Source organism: Microcebus murinus, unplaced genomic scaffold (genome assembly GCF_040939455.1).
Source record: "Microcebus murinus isolate Inina unplaced genomic scaffold, M.murinus_Inina_mat1.0 scaf027_hap2_Mmur4.0, whole genome shotgun sequence".
Lineage (NCBI taxonomy): Eukaryota > Metazoa > Chordata > Mammalia > Primates > Cheirogaleidae > Microcebus > Microcebus murinus.
Genome location: NW_027438973.1, coordinates 560 through 17,572, shown reverse-complemented (window position 1 = coordinate 17,572; position 17,013 = coordinate 560). Strand labels below are relative to the sequence as shown.

At 38.9% G+C, this 17,013-nt stretch overlaps 1 long non-coding RNA gene across 1 annotated transcript; it reads left to right on the top strand.

The window, feature by feature from the left end:
* The first annotated feature begins 3,936 nt into the window (after positions 1–3,936).
* On the top strand, positions 3,937–11,818 carry LOC142868168 (uncharacterized). The gene is made up of 2 exons (XR_012917254.1): positions 3,937–8,962; positions 10,081–11,818. It is a non-coding gene; the product is annotated as an uncharacterized LOC142868168 (long non-coding RNA).
* The last annotated feature ends 5,195 nt before the right edge of the window (positions 11,819–17,013 follow it).

Sequence of the window (17,013 nt, the reverse complement as noted above, 5' to 3'; positions counted from 1 at the left end):
TTAAACATAAAAAAATGGACAATTTCCCCTGCATGTTTGTGTTCATTCTAAAAGCGTCCATATATAAGTTTTAAGTCCTTCTCTTATTAATCCTATTACTTTTAATGTCAATACATTTTCAGCAAGCCTTTAAGAAAACAGTGGCCTTTGCTCCCAAACTTTGGGTGCCAGAGACATTCCCCTATGATGCCAATAAATTTTGTTTGGGAATGTGATGTTTTAAAAAAATCTAATTAGCAAATACCTTTAAACAAAATATTCTAAAATGACTACTATGTTTACAAAATTTAGAAGTAATGTTATATTTTGTTTAAAATAACAAGTCTTATTTAAATGCTTATTGTTTCTAATAAGATTTGAGTTTGTATTTTAATCTGTGTTCTGTTATATGTATCTAATTTACAAGGTATAAAAATGGTTAATAAAGTAACTTAAACTTTTAATAGCTAAAATCTAAATAAGCTGTTAATATAAATAAATTAGGTAAATACAAATGTAATAAATACAAATAAATCTTAAAGTCATGTTAAGTTAAAAAATAATCATAAAATGTCATTATATGTCCCTTATAAATGGGTCATTTATAAGGTAAAGTACTAAAACATCAGTTCTTAAATATAAGTTTAAGTTTATACCTTCATAGCTTTATATTTAAAAATACTAATACAATTGGTGACTAACAGTTCAAAGTTTAACTTCCTAAATTTTTCTAAGAGTTGACATTATAATTAGCACGTGTAATTAAAACTTCTAGATAAAAAAAAAACAACCCTATAACATAAGTATTAGTTTTGTTAAAAGATAATTTTGTTTATAGGCATTTATAAAAATAGACTTTACTCCCACAAGTTTTGATAACTTGTGTTGTCATTTAGTTCAAAAAAAATCCTTTAATTTCCATCTTGATTTCCTCGTTTATAAAGTAATCATTTAGTAAAAGGTTATTTAGTTTCCATAATTCTGTGCAAAAATGAGAGTTCCTGTTAAAATTGATTTCTACATTTACTCCATTATAATCTAAAAAGAGACACGGTATAATTTCTATTTAAAAAAAAATTGTTTAAGACATGCTTTATATCCTAAAATATGGTCAATCTTAGAGAATGACCCATGAGCTAATAAAAAAAATGTGTATTCAGTGGTTTTAAGGTAAAATGTCCTATAAATGTCAGTCAGGCCCATTTGTTCTAAAGTTCTGTTTAAGTCCATTATTTTGTTTAATTGATTGGTTTTTTTAAAACTACTTATTCAATATGTAAATGATCATTAAAAATTAAATAGATATAAAAGTTAAAGGTTATAAAAGGTTTATAAAAGTCTTATAGTCTTATAGGTTAAAATTAGATAGATTTGTTTATAAGATTTTATTAAAATTAACTTTAATCATTAGTACACTAATACAATAAAATTTGGTTTTCTCTTTTAAACTAAATTGTCATATGATATTAATAAAAATAACAAAAAATTTTTTATTCACCTTTTAATAAACTGCAAAAAAGACACAAATTCAGCTTCCTTATTAACTTGTACTGCAGTCTGTCTATTAGGTCTTATACTTATTTGAGACACTGAGTCTCCTTTCTCAAAAAAAAATAAGATTTTTTAATAAAAAAAATTATAAAACAAAATGTTCTTATTAAAATATATAACTTTGTCTAATAAGGGCTAAATCAAAATAAATTTAAAAAAAATAAAAACAAAATTCCACTTATATAAAAAAATGTAAAGGAACAATAAATATAAAAATATATTTTTGGTAAAAAAGGTTAATATAAGGTAAAAAAGGTTAACAAAAAAATAATTTAAAAAAAAAATCTTGCATAAAATTTTTGTCCTAAAATAAATGGTTATTTAAAAAAAGAGAATGTTAAAATAACATTAAAAGTTTTAAGATATGTTTTATAAATGGTGTAAGGTATGTGCAAGTAAAAATAAAGTTTATAAAAAAAATTTATTAAAAAATTTTGGCTAAAACAAAAATTTCTGTCAATATTAATTTACTCTTAATAAAATAACATAATATATACTCATTTTAATTTTATAACATGTTTTTTTCCTTTTAATATAAAAAGTAGTGTAATACAAAAAGTTTTTGTTTAATTTTAATAATTAGCATTTTATGCTTTAGTAAAACATTTTATACTTTGTCAAATAATCCCTGTGCTCTCTTTAAGTTCTGACTAACTAAAAAAAAAAAAAAAAAAAGGGTTAAGATTTATATCCATATAACTTTATTACCTTTAAATTTATTTAATGTCTCTCTTTCTTTGTTAAATTATTTTATAGTGGTTTATAATTATATATAAACAAATGCTTTAAGCCTTTAATATTTAATGACCTTTCCAAAAGTTAAATTCTAAATCCAGCCTTTTGACCTTAAACTAGCTTTTTATACATTAAAATCACTACAAGTCTAAGAAAGACATTAAATTTATTTAATGTGTCAAAACCATCCAAAAAACATTGTCAAATATAAAATGGTGTTTAATTTTCTTTGGGCTATACTTATATGTTATTAATATACTGGTTTTGCAAAATATTGGCATGTCTTGGTATGTATATCAGTAATAATTATAGTTATTATGTAAATTGCTATATCACAAAATAACCAATTTGGTTTGTCAACTGTCTGTAACCATGGCTGGGCAAGTTTTATCATCTTTTAAGTTATTATTTTACTTTAATTCATTTCAAAAAGTGGTTCTTTCTGGCTAAGTCTAAAATTGGCTTCTTCAAGTAAAGGCCATAAAAAAGACTGACAAATCCACTTAAATACTGGTTTCTAATAACTTTAAAAATTGTCCCGACCCGCGGGACCTTCTGTTACTCGCGGGGGCGAGGGGGACCGTGCCTGAAAGAGATGAGCGAGAGAAAGAAACGAGACCAAGCGAATGGTTGTCAAGGTCTGCTTTACTTAGATTCTTAGTAGGTTTTATAAGCATACAGAAACAAGGAAGTAGAAACAAAAAAATAGAGTGTTGACGATGAGGCTTGGGTCTGGGTTAATCAGCCCTAATCAGTGTCTTATCAGTATCCTGTTTTTGACTGGTTACTCATCTCCAACCTGGCAGGTGGTCGGGAACAATTGCAGTCAGCATACCCTGGAGCATCCCGTGGTCAGCACGTCATGGACTGCATTCTTCTCGGAGCTATAGCTGGAATTTTCCAGGGCGAAGTCCGTGCAGTAGGACGAGTCATAGGGGAGTTGAGGGTCTTTGAGGGTCCTCGCCTCTAACAAAAAATTATATATACCACTAGACTAAAACAAAACAAAGTTCCAAGACTTTAATTAAAAATCTAATATGACCATAAGTATGGCTAACTCAAACCTCATGAGACAAAACTAAATTTTCATATAAAGACTCTATTTAAAACATTACTAATTCTTTTGTTTTGTTTTCCAGAGTCCTGACAAATTTTAAGTAATTAGCAAGTTTACCTAATCTCTGAGACCTTAAAACCATAAAATCTGCCAAAGCCCTGTTCAAATGTCCTCCCTCTAAACCCAGGGAATATCGCAGAAGAGGGGGCGTGCCAGATTATAAGGGCCAATTCTGAAAAATAAAATTAGTTTAGACCCTCCAAATAAAAGAGAGACACACAAAAGCCTAAAAGAATACTAAATAAAATACTCTGTCTTTTCAGGCCACATGCTGCAGATATCCATCCCAATCATAAAAGTCTTTCTCTGCTTCCTATAGACTTAAAACTTACTAAATATAATTTTTATCAGTTACAAATTTATCCAAAAAAATATAATAAATAATTTATCAGCCACCTTACTATAAATTACTAAATTTCCTCCTTAGCTTAATTGTTAATAATGCTTATATTTTGCTACAAGTTATAGGTAAATTAATTTTATAGCTTTGCCTTTAAAATATTAAAAATCAAATGTTTCTCAAGTTTAATTTATGCCCTCCTCAAAATGTTATACCTATAAAGACTAATTGTCCAGAAAAAAATTAAATTTATTAGATTCTAAATTGGTATCAGTTTTTATAATCCTCAAATAAAATTTACCATAAAGTTCAATTAACTGTTAATACAGAGGGTAAACATTATAAGTCTAATTAAAAAATATAATAATGCATGCAGAGGATTTTTTTTTAAGCTGGTTAAGCTGCTTGCTACCTTCTAATTCTACCTATGACTCTTATTATTATGTTTCCTATAAATGCTATACCAAATACAAGAAAAAAAAAAATCAAAGGCCCAAATCATAATAGCTCACAAAACAAATCTGGTTCAAAATGTTTTTTCAGAGTAGGCCCGAGGCCTGACTCTATCTGGCCCCTTTAACAATTGGCTATTAAATCAAATAGAGTCATGTCCCTCCCCTAAAATATAACACCGCCTATTTCACAACACCATGTGACCAAATAGACAACTCTAAAAATGAGCCTTCCTAGCACCATAAGACCAGACATCTCTAAAAATGAGCCTTCCTAGCACCATAAGACCTCATAATAGTTATTGGCCTACATATACATTCCATAAAATAATCTTTAGCCAACACGGGGAACTGAGGACTGAACTCTAATTTTCTTGCTAAAAACTCCTTCCTAAGGAGGCCAGCTGGGTTAGGCTGGCAAATGGTAAAAAGGCCAGCAGGGTTAGGCTGACAAACAGTAAATTCCCACTAAGTGGCTCTTGTTAACCAAACAAAGCAGTGGTTTACTTCCTGACCTAATTCTGGTATGGCATTAACATCACCTAAAAGATAAAAAGCCCCTGTCTTAACTCAAGCATCCTAGCAGATGCCTATTCATAAATTTAAGCATCTTAAAACATCCTAGCAGGCGCCTATTGTAAATTTAAAGTGTCCTCCTGTCTGGACCTCCCAGAGTGCTCATACCCTTATCTTAAAATAAGCATATCCTTTCTGGTCTTCTAAATAAAGACTAACTCTCTCAGCCAATTGCCAGCCAAAGAATCTTTAAACCCACCTATAACCTGTAAGCGCCCCCCCCCTTCGAAATGTCCCACCCTTTTGGGCCAAACCAATGTATGCCTCTCATGTATTAATTTGTGACTTTGCCTGTAACCCCTGTCTCTCTAAAAATATATAAAACTAAACTGTAACCCAGCCACAGCGAGTCCACTTGCCCAAGGCCTCTTGGCAGTGGCTCTGGGTCATGGTCCTCAAATTTGGCTCAAAATAAATCTCTTTAAAATTTATTTGCAGACTTGGCTTTTTTCCGTTGACAGTTTCCAGTCTCTGTTAATCACAGCCACAAGTGATCTTAACTGATACAAAAGACAACTATACAAGGACCCTAAGGGCTTCCAGGGAATCAGAGATCCCATCCAGACTGTGTTCTGATTTTAGCACAGTCAGAGGAAAACTGATCACTTTTCAAAAGCCTTCCAGATACTTATCAGAGTAAAAGCGGTAGGACTCAATGATAAACCTGAGACAAAGGTATAAAGGGAACTCCATCCCAGAGTTAAATAATCAGGGTGTCTGATTCCCTTGCCAGAGACCATGTTACTCACTCTCACCAGAACGCCAGATATTAAACCTGTGACATCCTCTCTCTCCCTGTCTCTCTCTCTCTCTCCTTGTTGACAAAACTCTAAAGTTCTGAAGAGGAAAGTTCTGATGTTATTCTATAGCCTAGCACTTAATTCTGTGCTTTACCCACCACAGGCCTGAAAATTAATGAAGAAGAAAAAATGATGATGAAATGATATAGGAGAGGAGAACTCCAACCAGATATTTGACAGCCTCCTTTCAGAAAATCTTTCCTTATGTTTGACTTAAACTCCCTTTTGCTTTAGTATTAATACTTTACTTGTCTCTGAATCAGCTGTAGCTCACCTAGAGTTTCCAATTCATGACAGGGAAGGAGAGTTCTCAATGATATGGCTTTTCCAATGAAATTAACACCTGCTGTTCAAAATAATACAAGGGCAAACATTTCCAAGGCCAGTAGAAGGCATCTGCTGATCACTTGGCAGCTGTGGGGTCAAGAGTAACATTACTGTGCCGCACCTGCTCAGGATAATTAAAAAATTAAAAAATAAATAGAGTAACATCACCATCCTAACTGCATGGGTTCCCCACCACCCATCACATTTGTTACCTTCCCAGAATGTGCACCAGCAGAGGGTAGGTAAGGCTGGTCTTGGGACAATACCTTGTGGCAAATAATATCTCTGCAAGTAGGTTGAGGTTCTGACTTCACTGACCTGCTTTAGAGATCCAAACTCCACTGTTCAATGCTGCAAGTTGTAAATTTGCTCTTGGAGAGGAATTAGAAGGAAAATTTATGTAAGCCATCTCAAACCACAAGGCTTGAGCATGTGGTTGTGATTTGTTCAAGTGTTGTTCTTTAAACTGTGTTGGAAGCAAGGGGGAAAGGTAGCTATGGTCTGGATACATTGGAAGGGCTCTGTTTGTCTATATGAGATGAATTTCACACATATGCTAGTCAGTATGCCATGGACTTTGTGTAGGCTCTATCAGTGGGCATAGGTGACCTCAATAAGTGAGAACAAAACCAAGTGGCCCCTATAGCAACAGAACCTGCAGGTGAAGCCTCAGGAGATATAAATAGGTTGCCATTTTTTGAGCTCTTCCTATGAGCCAGGCTCTTAGTTAAACATCCGCCCATGTCAGGGGGTCAGATGGGAGAAAGATCAAGGTAGCAATGTAAGCAGGACCTGGAATGCTGGCCTAGGGAACCTGTGTCCAATGGGAGCATTGATATTTTAATGACATAACTGGCCTCTTATTCAGCTATGCTAGCCAGAACAGTATCAACCTCGCTCCCCTCTCCTCTTCCCTACCCACCCCAGTGCCTGTGCCCCCATACACATTCAGTCACCAAGGTCCACTGATTCTGACTCAGAAAGGTGTCTAGCACTCTTCCTCCCATGGCCACTGCTTAAGTTCAGGCCCTCATCCTTTCTTGCCTTCTAACCATTTTCTACTCTCTGGCCCTCCCAACCCCTCCTCTGCACTGCTGATGGGGGCACTTTCTAGCAGAAGGCCCTGACAGGATCACTGAGATAGGCTCTGGGCTTTCTATAGGTAAGAGGAGGAAGTGTTCAGTTCAAGGCCAGCCCATATGAGCAGTGCTTCTGGGAAGTGACTGGTGTTCTGCCCAGCACCCAAAGGGGCAGAACAATAGTGGCTTCACAGGCTGCTACCCTGGAAAGAAGTAGGCAGCCAAGAAGTGGGCAAAGAAGAGAAGTGGGCACCTAGAAATGTCAGATTTCACCTGCTCTGAATTTCTCTATGCAAATGCCCAGTGCTTTCTGTCTGACGTTTAAAAATAGTCTTTGCACTTCATGTAGCACCTTTCATCAGAGTTCTCACAAAAGGAGCTCAAAACGGTCTCCCCACAGACCTCGTAAGCAGGCATCCCTTTCCTAGCAGAGCCTAAGGGTATGCGAAGAAGAGCAGAGAGTAGGTCTCCGGTGCTTCCTTGGAGGCTTTCATTCTGCTTCTGCATTCCCTCCTGGCCCCCTGAAATCTAAAGTAGAATCCCTTTAATATGAAGAAGAATCTCAACACCACTCTGTGTATGTGTGTGTGTGTGTGGGGGGGGAAGACACAAAGGAGAAGAACCAAGTGATTAACAGTGGTTGTCACCTCCTTTGGGGAAGAGAATGGGTGGAATGATCGCACTATTCACTTTGGGACTGTATGATTACTATTTGAAAGGAAAGTGTAGTTATTTATTGTTTGGGTAATATTTTAAAAAAACACTCCACTTTTAATGTAAAGTATCATAAATATTGGTGAAAAAAGTAGTGAGGTATTTTGGTGGGCCAGTATACCAGTACCATGCAAAGATGTTAATTAAGCCAATCATGAATATTGCATTCGCTTACCCAAAACAAGTTTTAGAGGCTGGCTTTCTCAGATTTAATGACATTGAAAGAAAAACATTTTTACCAATAGGGTTTTAATATGAGGCACTTATATCTTTATTACTGTGGTAGTTACACAGTTTTGTATTTGTCGAGACTCATAGAATTGTGCATTAAAAAACAGTGAATTTTACTGTATGTAAACTATGACTTGAAAAATAAGTAGAAAAATATGTTATCCTTATAAGATGTTTAATTGTCCACAAGTAACAACCCACCCCTAATTGAGGATTTACCGTGTATAAGACTGTTTATCAGCCTAAATACAGGACTTTATGTAATCCTCTCAATGAGCGTGACACTGTTAGTAATTCCATCTAGCAGGTAAAATAACTGATTCTCAGAGACATAACTCACCCGGTCATATAGCTAGTAAGTGGCTGATCTGGCATTTGAACCCAGGTCCATGTGTATCCAAAACTCCAGCTTTTACATACTGTACCTACACTGCCCTACACATGCCAGTGAATATGGTCCATTTGAATATGCCAATGAATATGGCTCATACCAATGAATGTGGCCCAAGCACACTCCACCCCAAGGAGCTGCTTCGGTTGCTGGATGCCCTTGGTCTCTCTGAGAAGAATCTGAGGTGAACTCACTGCAAGTTCATGCTCAATCATGTGTTCAGCGTCCTCCTTCATGTCTGAGTCAGGCCAAGGTCACCGAATGTGGCAGCCCTGCACTCTCTGCCCATGTTTCCACCTGGCTGCACCAGAGCAGGCATGGTGGCTGATGTTGCAGGTGTTTTCTTGGCCAAGTTCTGACTAACCATCTGCCTGCAGATGGACTAACCTCATTAATAAAAGGAAACCAGAAGCAGCTGGATCCACTTTTGCCTGGCCCAGCCCCTATTAGTCCCTGTCCAGAGAGCTCCATCCATGGTGTATCCTTTAATCTCCAGGGCGATGCCCCACGCTAATGGCTAGGGACCCCTTTGTGGGATGGAATCTAATTCAAGAAACCTCTGGGAACAGAAGTGCCATGCCAAATTGTTATTTGCCTGCTAGTTTGCAGTCTCAAGCTACTTGAGCGTCCAGCCCCTAGGAGGGAGGAAAGCATCAGATGCCAAGAAGAGGTAAGAAGGGCGGGAACCCCCTACAGAAGGACAGGGCTGCAGGAGGTCCATTGGCTACCAAAACTTCCCCCACTGCCCTTCAGTAACCTGCTGTTCAGAAACAGAATTCTATGGCAGAGTGAGGAGGGGGTGAGCGCGGTGAGCCTGGCCGTGAGCACCTGCCAAGAGCTGCTACTGGCCTCGCACAGAGTTCTGGTTCCCCCGAGAAGGCCACAAATTCTTGCGAGGGGAGTGGGTACTGGGGGACAGGACTTTGGGGGCGGGATTTGGGAGAGGGGCGTGGAACCAGGGTAAGGGCACCAGCTTGGGAGAAGGCCCGGGATTCCTGGGAGAGCGCGGGGTCCTGGAGGGGCGCGGGGCCTGAGAAGAGGCCCCAGGACAGGGTGCAGCGCGGGTTCCTGGCTAGGGGGTGGTATCTGCTGAAAGCTGCGGTTTTCCCGGGAGAGATGCGGGGTTAGGAGAAGATCTCAGGGTTTTTGAGGGGGCACAGAGTCAGAAGAGGATGCGGGGTCGTGGTGGAGGTTGGGGGCAATGACCAGATTCCTGAGAATGACACGACATGAGGAGAGGGCTGTAGGACCTGGGAAGGGAGTGTAATCCCAGAAAAGGGCGCGGAATCAGCAAAGAACCACTGGGTCTTGCGGGGCGTGCAGCGTCCTGGAGAGAGGCAGGGAATCTAGAGAAGACCTCCCGGGTCCCAGGCGGGAGGCATCCAGGAAAGGTATGTGGTTCAAGGGAGGGGCACAGAGTCCGCAGAAGGAGCGCGGGAGAACTGAGGAGTGAGAGGTGGGGTGCGAAACTGGGACAGAGTTGCGGAATCCTGGCAGAGGCTCGCTGGGTCCAGGAAAGGAACACGGAGTCCAGGGGCAGGGCACAGGGTCTAGGGAAGAAGCGCAGGATCCGGAGGAGAAGGAGCAGGGGTCTCTGTTAGAAACGCACCGGGTGCGGGCAGCGATTCGGAATTGAGAGAGGAGTGCAAGGTCCAGGGAAGGAACACAGAGTCCAAGGGAGGAGCGCGGGGCCCTAGGAAGGGACGCCCGGGAACAAACAAGAGGTCTCAGGGTTGGGGACACACAGTGGGACTTTAGGAGGCTGAAGCCGTTCTCTACCTGTTTCAGATGTAGTCGTTATCCAGGTCCCGGCAAATGTACCACAGGATCACGTAGAGGATGAGCAGGATAGCGAAGAAGAACAGAGCCACGAAGATGGCCTTGGTCACTGGGGATACCAGGGCCTGCATGGTCCTGCTGAGGGGACGCTGCAGGGCCCTGAAGGAGGGCAGCGACAAGAGTGGCGCTGGCTGCCACCTGCACGTGTGGAGCAGTGCCCCAACTGGGAGGAAACTCGCACTGACCAGCATTCCTGGAGGCGCCTGCGCACTACCAGAAGCGTTTGGAGACACCGGCTTGCCCCGGGCGGGTGAAGGCGGGGTCTCTGCGACCACCTCAGGCGACTTCATTTCTTCCCTAGGGTGCAGCCAGGAGGCTCATCCCTTTGTCAGTGGGAATCAAAGGAGCTTAGGGCTGAGAGAGAACTTTCAGGTGCTGGTGAGGCACCTCTCTGGCTGAGGACCCTAGACTGGGAAGCAGTGGGAAGTCCCCCCTTACTTGCCCCAGGGCACCCCTAAGAGGTGATTCCATTCTTCTCCCTGGCACCTTAGGAAAGTATATACTAGGGGAGGGCATAAGCCAGCTACCCCCCGCCCACACACACACACACTGCACTACGCCTGACATTGCACACACATTTTCCTACACAGAGTGAATGGTTCTGTGCTATTTTTCACCATCCCTTAAGTGAATCTTTAAGACGAAGGGAGCAGGCAAATGCCGCAAGAACTTGGGCCACGGCTACTCGATCAAACCCTTCTGAAGGACCACCTGGGCACACCCAGCATCTGTCTGGAGGAATCCCAAGCCCTGCTTTGGCTGCTTTTTTTCTATATCACCTCCGTCTCCTCTGGAAGGAAGTAAAGTTGTTTATGCTGAGCCTCAGTTGTCACCAGTCTGACTGCTTTCCTCCACTCTGTCTTCTAATAGTGGTCTTAGACCAGCAACATCTGCATCACCTGAGGGCAGGTTAGGAACCAGCATCTCAGGCTCCAATCAGCCCTAGGGATTGAGAATCAGCAAATCAACAAGATCCCCAAGGGACTCCTGTGCTTGTTGACAGGTGCTAATCTTGGTGTGGTGGTCCTTTGTGCCTGTACTTAAGGGAGTCTATGACTCACTCAATTTAGGGGTCCTGTCTTCAGTTGTCAGGTGGAATCAGGCAGGAGGTCCTGAGTGGATTTTTTTTTTTTTTAGAAGTTCTGTTACTGAGTGCATACCACATAGCAAGAGCTGTTCTCAGTTCCTTATTGGCATGATTTCTCATTCACTTCTAAGAAGAAATTTTTTCATCACTGAATAGCAAAGACCACCAAGAAAAGTTGTCCTTACTGGCTTGAGGGAAAAAGGAAATTACAAATTTTCCCCACTCTGTTCTTTATTTTCTCCTACTCTTCAGTTGGTTTCTCAGGTAGAAACAGACAAATGAATAAATCATGATTTCTCCACTCTACACATCAACCCTGTGGTCCAGTCTATTCTAGTGGGAGAGAGAAGTGGCATTTCACAAATGGAAATGTCAGAAAACATGATTGTCAGATCTGAATGCATGGGCTGCTCAGATCAGATCACTTTTCCTCCTGCAGCTGTCAACATAACCTTTGCCAGCAACTGTCAGGAAAGCGTTGATGTTGGAAGGGCTAAGGTCACTTCCACTTTCAAGGATGTTACATGCAATTCCTAAATTGTGAACGTGGATGTCTCTTAATATGCTTAGCTTGTATAAAGCACGGAGTATTTTCCTCTGTCTCTGTTGCCAGATTTCTTCATTTCTGACTGCCTTTTCTGAGTTTGTTTTCCTTGACTCTCTGTACTGAATATTTTCCTATTGTGATAGTAATCTCCCTTCCCCAGCATCAGGCTAGGCCAGTCGTATAATCAATACAATCTGTCAAATATTAAGCATCTACTGTATACAGGGTACCAAGGTGCTGCAGCAGACCAGGCAGCAATTGGTAAGAGAGAATCCGGGAATGAACTAGTGGAGTCCGCTGAGGCATGGTATCTACTCTACTCAGGTGCGGGGGAGTAGTTGAGGCAGGCCCTGGAGGAGATCAGCTGCTTCTCCCCACGGAGCCAAGTCCCTTAGATAGGGGTCGCCACAGAGGATATGGAAATTGATAGGAAATAGAGAGAACAAAAGAATATACAGAGACTAAGTATAAATAGTTTATACTTTTATATAAAAAGATCAGATATAACAGCAGGGTTATTCAGGAGACTGGATATATCCCCATGAACATCCAGCAATATGGTTAGATTCATACAGGTTTTTATAATCACAGACATCAATTACCAGTCGTCAGGGTAACATATTTGCATATCAGGGAATGCAGTTGCTTGGGGAGACAGGATTATACAGGTAGTGAGGTAGGGTCAAAAGTCCTCTCAAAGGGCTTCTAATCTATCTAGGTGAACAAACAGGCGCAAAGTCTTTTAGGGGCTAACTTCTAAATTCTAAGAGGTAGTTGTCAATTAACAAAGGTAAAACAAAAGAGGTATAGTAACTCAATATTTCTTTGATTAGTTATGGTGGACTTAAAGGTAGACAGGAGAGAGCAGGAAATCCATCTCTGTAAAACAGGTTGTTTATAACCACTGGGGCGCATCTCTGGGCAAAGTGCACTCATTGTCTCCGGCTCCCATCCTGTGGGCCATATTTGCCTTGCCTTGTCTTTCAAGACACAGGGAAGCTCACAGATTTTGAGATACCGGGAAGCCTTCCTGGAAAACATCCCGACCGGAGATTTGAGAGCTCTCCCATGATAGCAGCCTCTAATAAGTGAACCATTGAGTTCACACATTCCTTCAGGGCAAAACCCTGCAAACTCCTGTTTCTGTGTTTAATATAGTAATATAGGGTTATACAATAAAATAATGGTCTTATGAGCCACATATCATTAATTCCTCAATCATATTTATCAACACTCAGGTACAAGTAAGGTGTTCAGATGACAGGTGGAAGAGAGATTGGTTTTCAATGGCAGAATGGGAGAAGGATTCATGGAAGAGATAGCAATGGGAAATAAAGGGTAAGGTCACTGCAGGTGAAGGAAAATGCAGAGCAAGGACATAAAGGTTATATATATATATATATATATATATATATATATATATATATATATATATATGCCTATCCTCTTTGAGAAGTCCTGATAAGGATTATTCTGTGGCCAGAACATAAGGAGTGTGTTCTGGGCAGGGCAGGGCAAAAGGATCTCAATTGTAGGTGCCAGCAGGAGCAGGAGCAGGAGCCAGGCAGGTGCTAAAAATGAATGAAGATGTTCGTCTATGGAAGAAGTATTGAGCCAGTGTAGGGGCCAAGTGTTGTCAGTGCTTCCACATTTTTTAAAAGGTTAAGCCATAAATTCAGATTTTAATGTGACATCTCCCATTTTTAAATCCTGGTGACCGTTATGAACGTGAAAAATCATTCCATCCTTCTTATCTCCCGCACTGATGTATTTCTTCCCTGTTTCCCCACACAGGACTCCCTCTTCTTTTCCTGTCCTCTCCCCTCCCAGGCAAGGGCCATGTAGTGTCCAGCATAAGTGGTCTCTAAGCATAACAGGTAATGGATGGGAAGAAATGAGAGGAGCACAGGGGGAGAGTGAATCCTCACCTCCTCCCATTTCTAAGATTCTAAGAAAGTAGATGCAGTTGGTAAGCCTGCGGAAAAGAAAACCGCAGGGTAATTGGAACTACCAAGTTCAGGTGCTCTCCAGACACTCAAGGGAAAACTCCCTGGTAGCTGCTCTCTTTTTCTTTCTTCCAGTCAGAAGTACCACCCATAAAACCAAAATGAACAATTTATTTAGCAACTTTATTGATATATATTTTATACACCAGAAAATTTACTCTCTATCCATTTTAAGTGTATAATTCAATGCATTTTAGTTTTAAGTATGATGTTTGCTGTAGGTTTTTCATAGTGCCCTTACCAGTTTGAGGAAGTTTTCTTCTATTTTTAGTTTCTTACTGTCATTTTTTAAATCATAAAAGGGTTTTGGATTTTGCCAAATGCTTTTTCTGTATCTATTGAGATGATCATGTAGTTTTGTCCTTTATTCTATTAATATAACACATTACATTAACTGGTTTTCAGATGTTAAAACAACTTTGCATGTATTCCTGGGATAAATCCCACTTGGTCATGGTATAAAATCCTTTTTATATGGATATGGTGCTGGATTCGGTTGGTTAATATATTGATGAGGATTTTGCATCTATCTTCATGAAAGGTATAGTTGTCTTTTATCTTGATGTTTTCGTCTGGTTTTGGTATATAATACTGGCCTCACAGAATGAGTTGGGAAGAGTTTTAGAGAATTGGTGTTAATTATTCTTTAAATGTTTGCTTTAATTCACCACTAGAGCCATCTGAGCTTGTGCTTTTCTTTGTGGAAAGAATTTTACGTACTAATTCAAAATCTTTACTTTTAACAGGACTATTCAGATTTTTATAGTTTTAATTATGTTTACTGAATCCCAAGAATGGAAAAATAAGCACCACATGTACTCACCAGCAAATTGGTTTCACTGATCAACACCTAAGTGGACATATGGGAAGAACATTTATCGGGTGTCGGGCAGGTGGGATGGGGGAAGGAGGGGATGGGTATATACATACATAATGTGTGTGATGCCTACCTTCTGGGGAATGGACATGCTTGAAGCTCTGACTCCGGGGGTGGGGGCAGGAAGGGGAGGGAAAGGCAACACACGTAACCTAAACATTTGTACCCCCTTAATATGCTGAAATAATAAAAATAAGAAAAATTAAATAAATAAATATGTTTACTGAGATATAATTCATGTAGCATACCAGTCATCCATTTAAAGTGTACAATTAAATCAGTTTTGGTAAAGTATGCCCACAATCGATTTTAGAACATTTTCAACATATCAGAAAGAAACCCCATTATCTATTATATTAGCGGGTACTCTCTATTCTACTCCCCTGCTCCCCAACCCTTGGCAACCACTCATCAACTTTCTGTCTCTATACATTTGCTTATTCTAGATATTTTATATCAGCGGAATCATACAGTATGTGGTTTTTATTAACTATTTTTTTTTTACTTAATGTTTGAAGGTTTGTCCATGTTGTAGCACATATCAGCACTCCATTGTTTATTTTAATAAGAAAACATTTTCTTTGTTTTGCATCAAGAATAAATACAAAACATACATTTATGGTGGCAGTCTAAAGTAGCTGCCACTAAGAACTCTCTTTCATTTCCAGATGAAAAAGGAAATTTCTTTTCTAAAATTTTCTAAATTTTGTTAGTAAAAAACTTCTGTTTACATAACAGAATTTTCCATTCTAACCATATTTAACTGTATATTTCAGTGGCATTAATTGCATTTTCAATGTTGTGCAAACATCACCACTATAGTTTTCCAAAAGTTTTCTATTACCTAAAACATAAATTCCATAACCATTAAGCAGTAACTCCCCATACCTGGTAACTCCCCTGGTAACTGCTTATCTTCTTTCTGTTTCCATTAATTTGCCTGTTCTAGGTACTTCATATAAGTGGAATCATACTATATGTATCGTTTTGTGTTTGGCTTATTTTCACTTAGTATAATGTTTTCAAAGTTCATCCATATTGTACTTCATTCCTTTTTATGGCGGAATAACATTCTGTTGCATGGGATATACCACATTTTGTCTATCAATTCATCAGTTGATAAACACTTTTGGCTACTGTGAATAATGCTATAGTAAAAATTGGCATACAAATATCTGTTCAGTTCCTGTTTTCAATTCTTTTGCTTATATACCTAGGAGTAAAATTGCTGGGTCATACAGTAACTCTATATTTAGCTTTTTGAGGAACCACCAAACTGTTTTCCACAGCAGCTGCACCATTTTACATTCCCACTAGTAATGTAGGAGGGTTCAAATTTCTCCACATCTTCGCCAACACGTGCCTATTTTTTTTTTAAATGATAGCCATCCTAGTGCATGTGAAGTGGTATTTCATTGAAATTTTGATTTGTATTTCCCTAATGACTAGCAGTGTTGAGCATTTTTTCACGTACTTATTGACTATTTGTATATCTTCCTTGGATAAATGTCCATTCAAGACTTTGCCAATTTTTTAAAAGACTATTCTTTCCCCCATCGAATGGACTTGCCACCTTTGTCAAAAATCAATTAGCCATAGATACATGGGTTTATTTCTGCACATCCTATTCTATTTAATTGGTCTACATGTTACGATAGCTTTATAGTAATTTTGAAATTGGGAAATGTGAGTCCTTCACTTCATTCTTCTTTTCTGAGATTGTTCTGACTACTCAGGACCCCTTGTAATTCCATATAAATTTGAAGACAAGTTCTTCCATTTTCCATTTCTGAGAAAAATAGATATTGGGATTTTGAGAGAGATTACATTGAATCAGTAGGCTGCTTTAGGCAGTATTGATATTTTAACAATTAAGACTTCTAATTCTTTAACAAAGGATGTCTTTCTATATATTTATGTCTCCTTTAATTCTTTCAGCATTTTTTTTTTTTAATTTTAAGCATAAGGTCTTTCACATCCTTGGCTAAAATTAGTACTGTACTTTATTCTATTAGGTACTATAGTAAATAAGATTGCTTTTAATTTTCCTTTTCAGATTATTCATTCCTCCTGTATAGAAACACAACTAATTTTTTTGTATGCATTTGTACTTTGCAACTTTGCTGAATTTGTTTATTAGCTCTGGTAGCTTTCTTGCAGGTTTTTTGAGATTTTTTACATACAGGACCATCTCATCTGAAAATATAGTCTGACTTCCTCCTTCCTAATTTGAATGCCTATTTCACCTTATCTATTGCTCTTGCTAGAACTTCCAGTACAATGTTAAATAGCAGTGGTGAAAAGGGCATCATTGCGTTGTTCCTGATCTTAAGGAGGAAACTTTTCAGTCTTTCACCACTAAGTA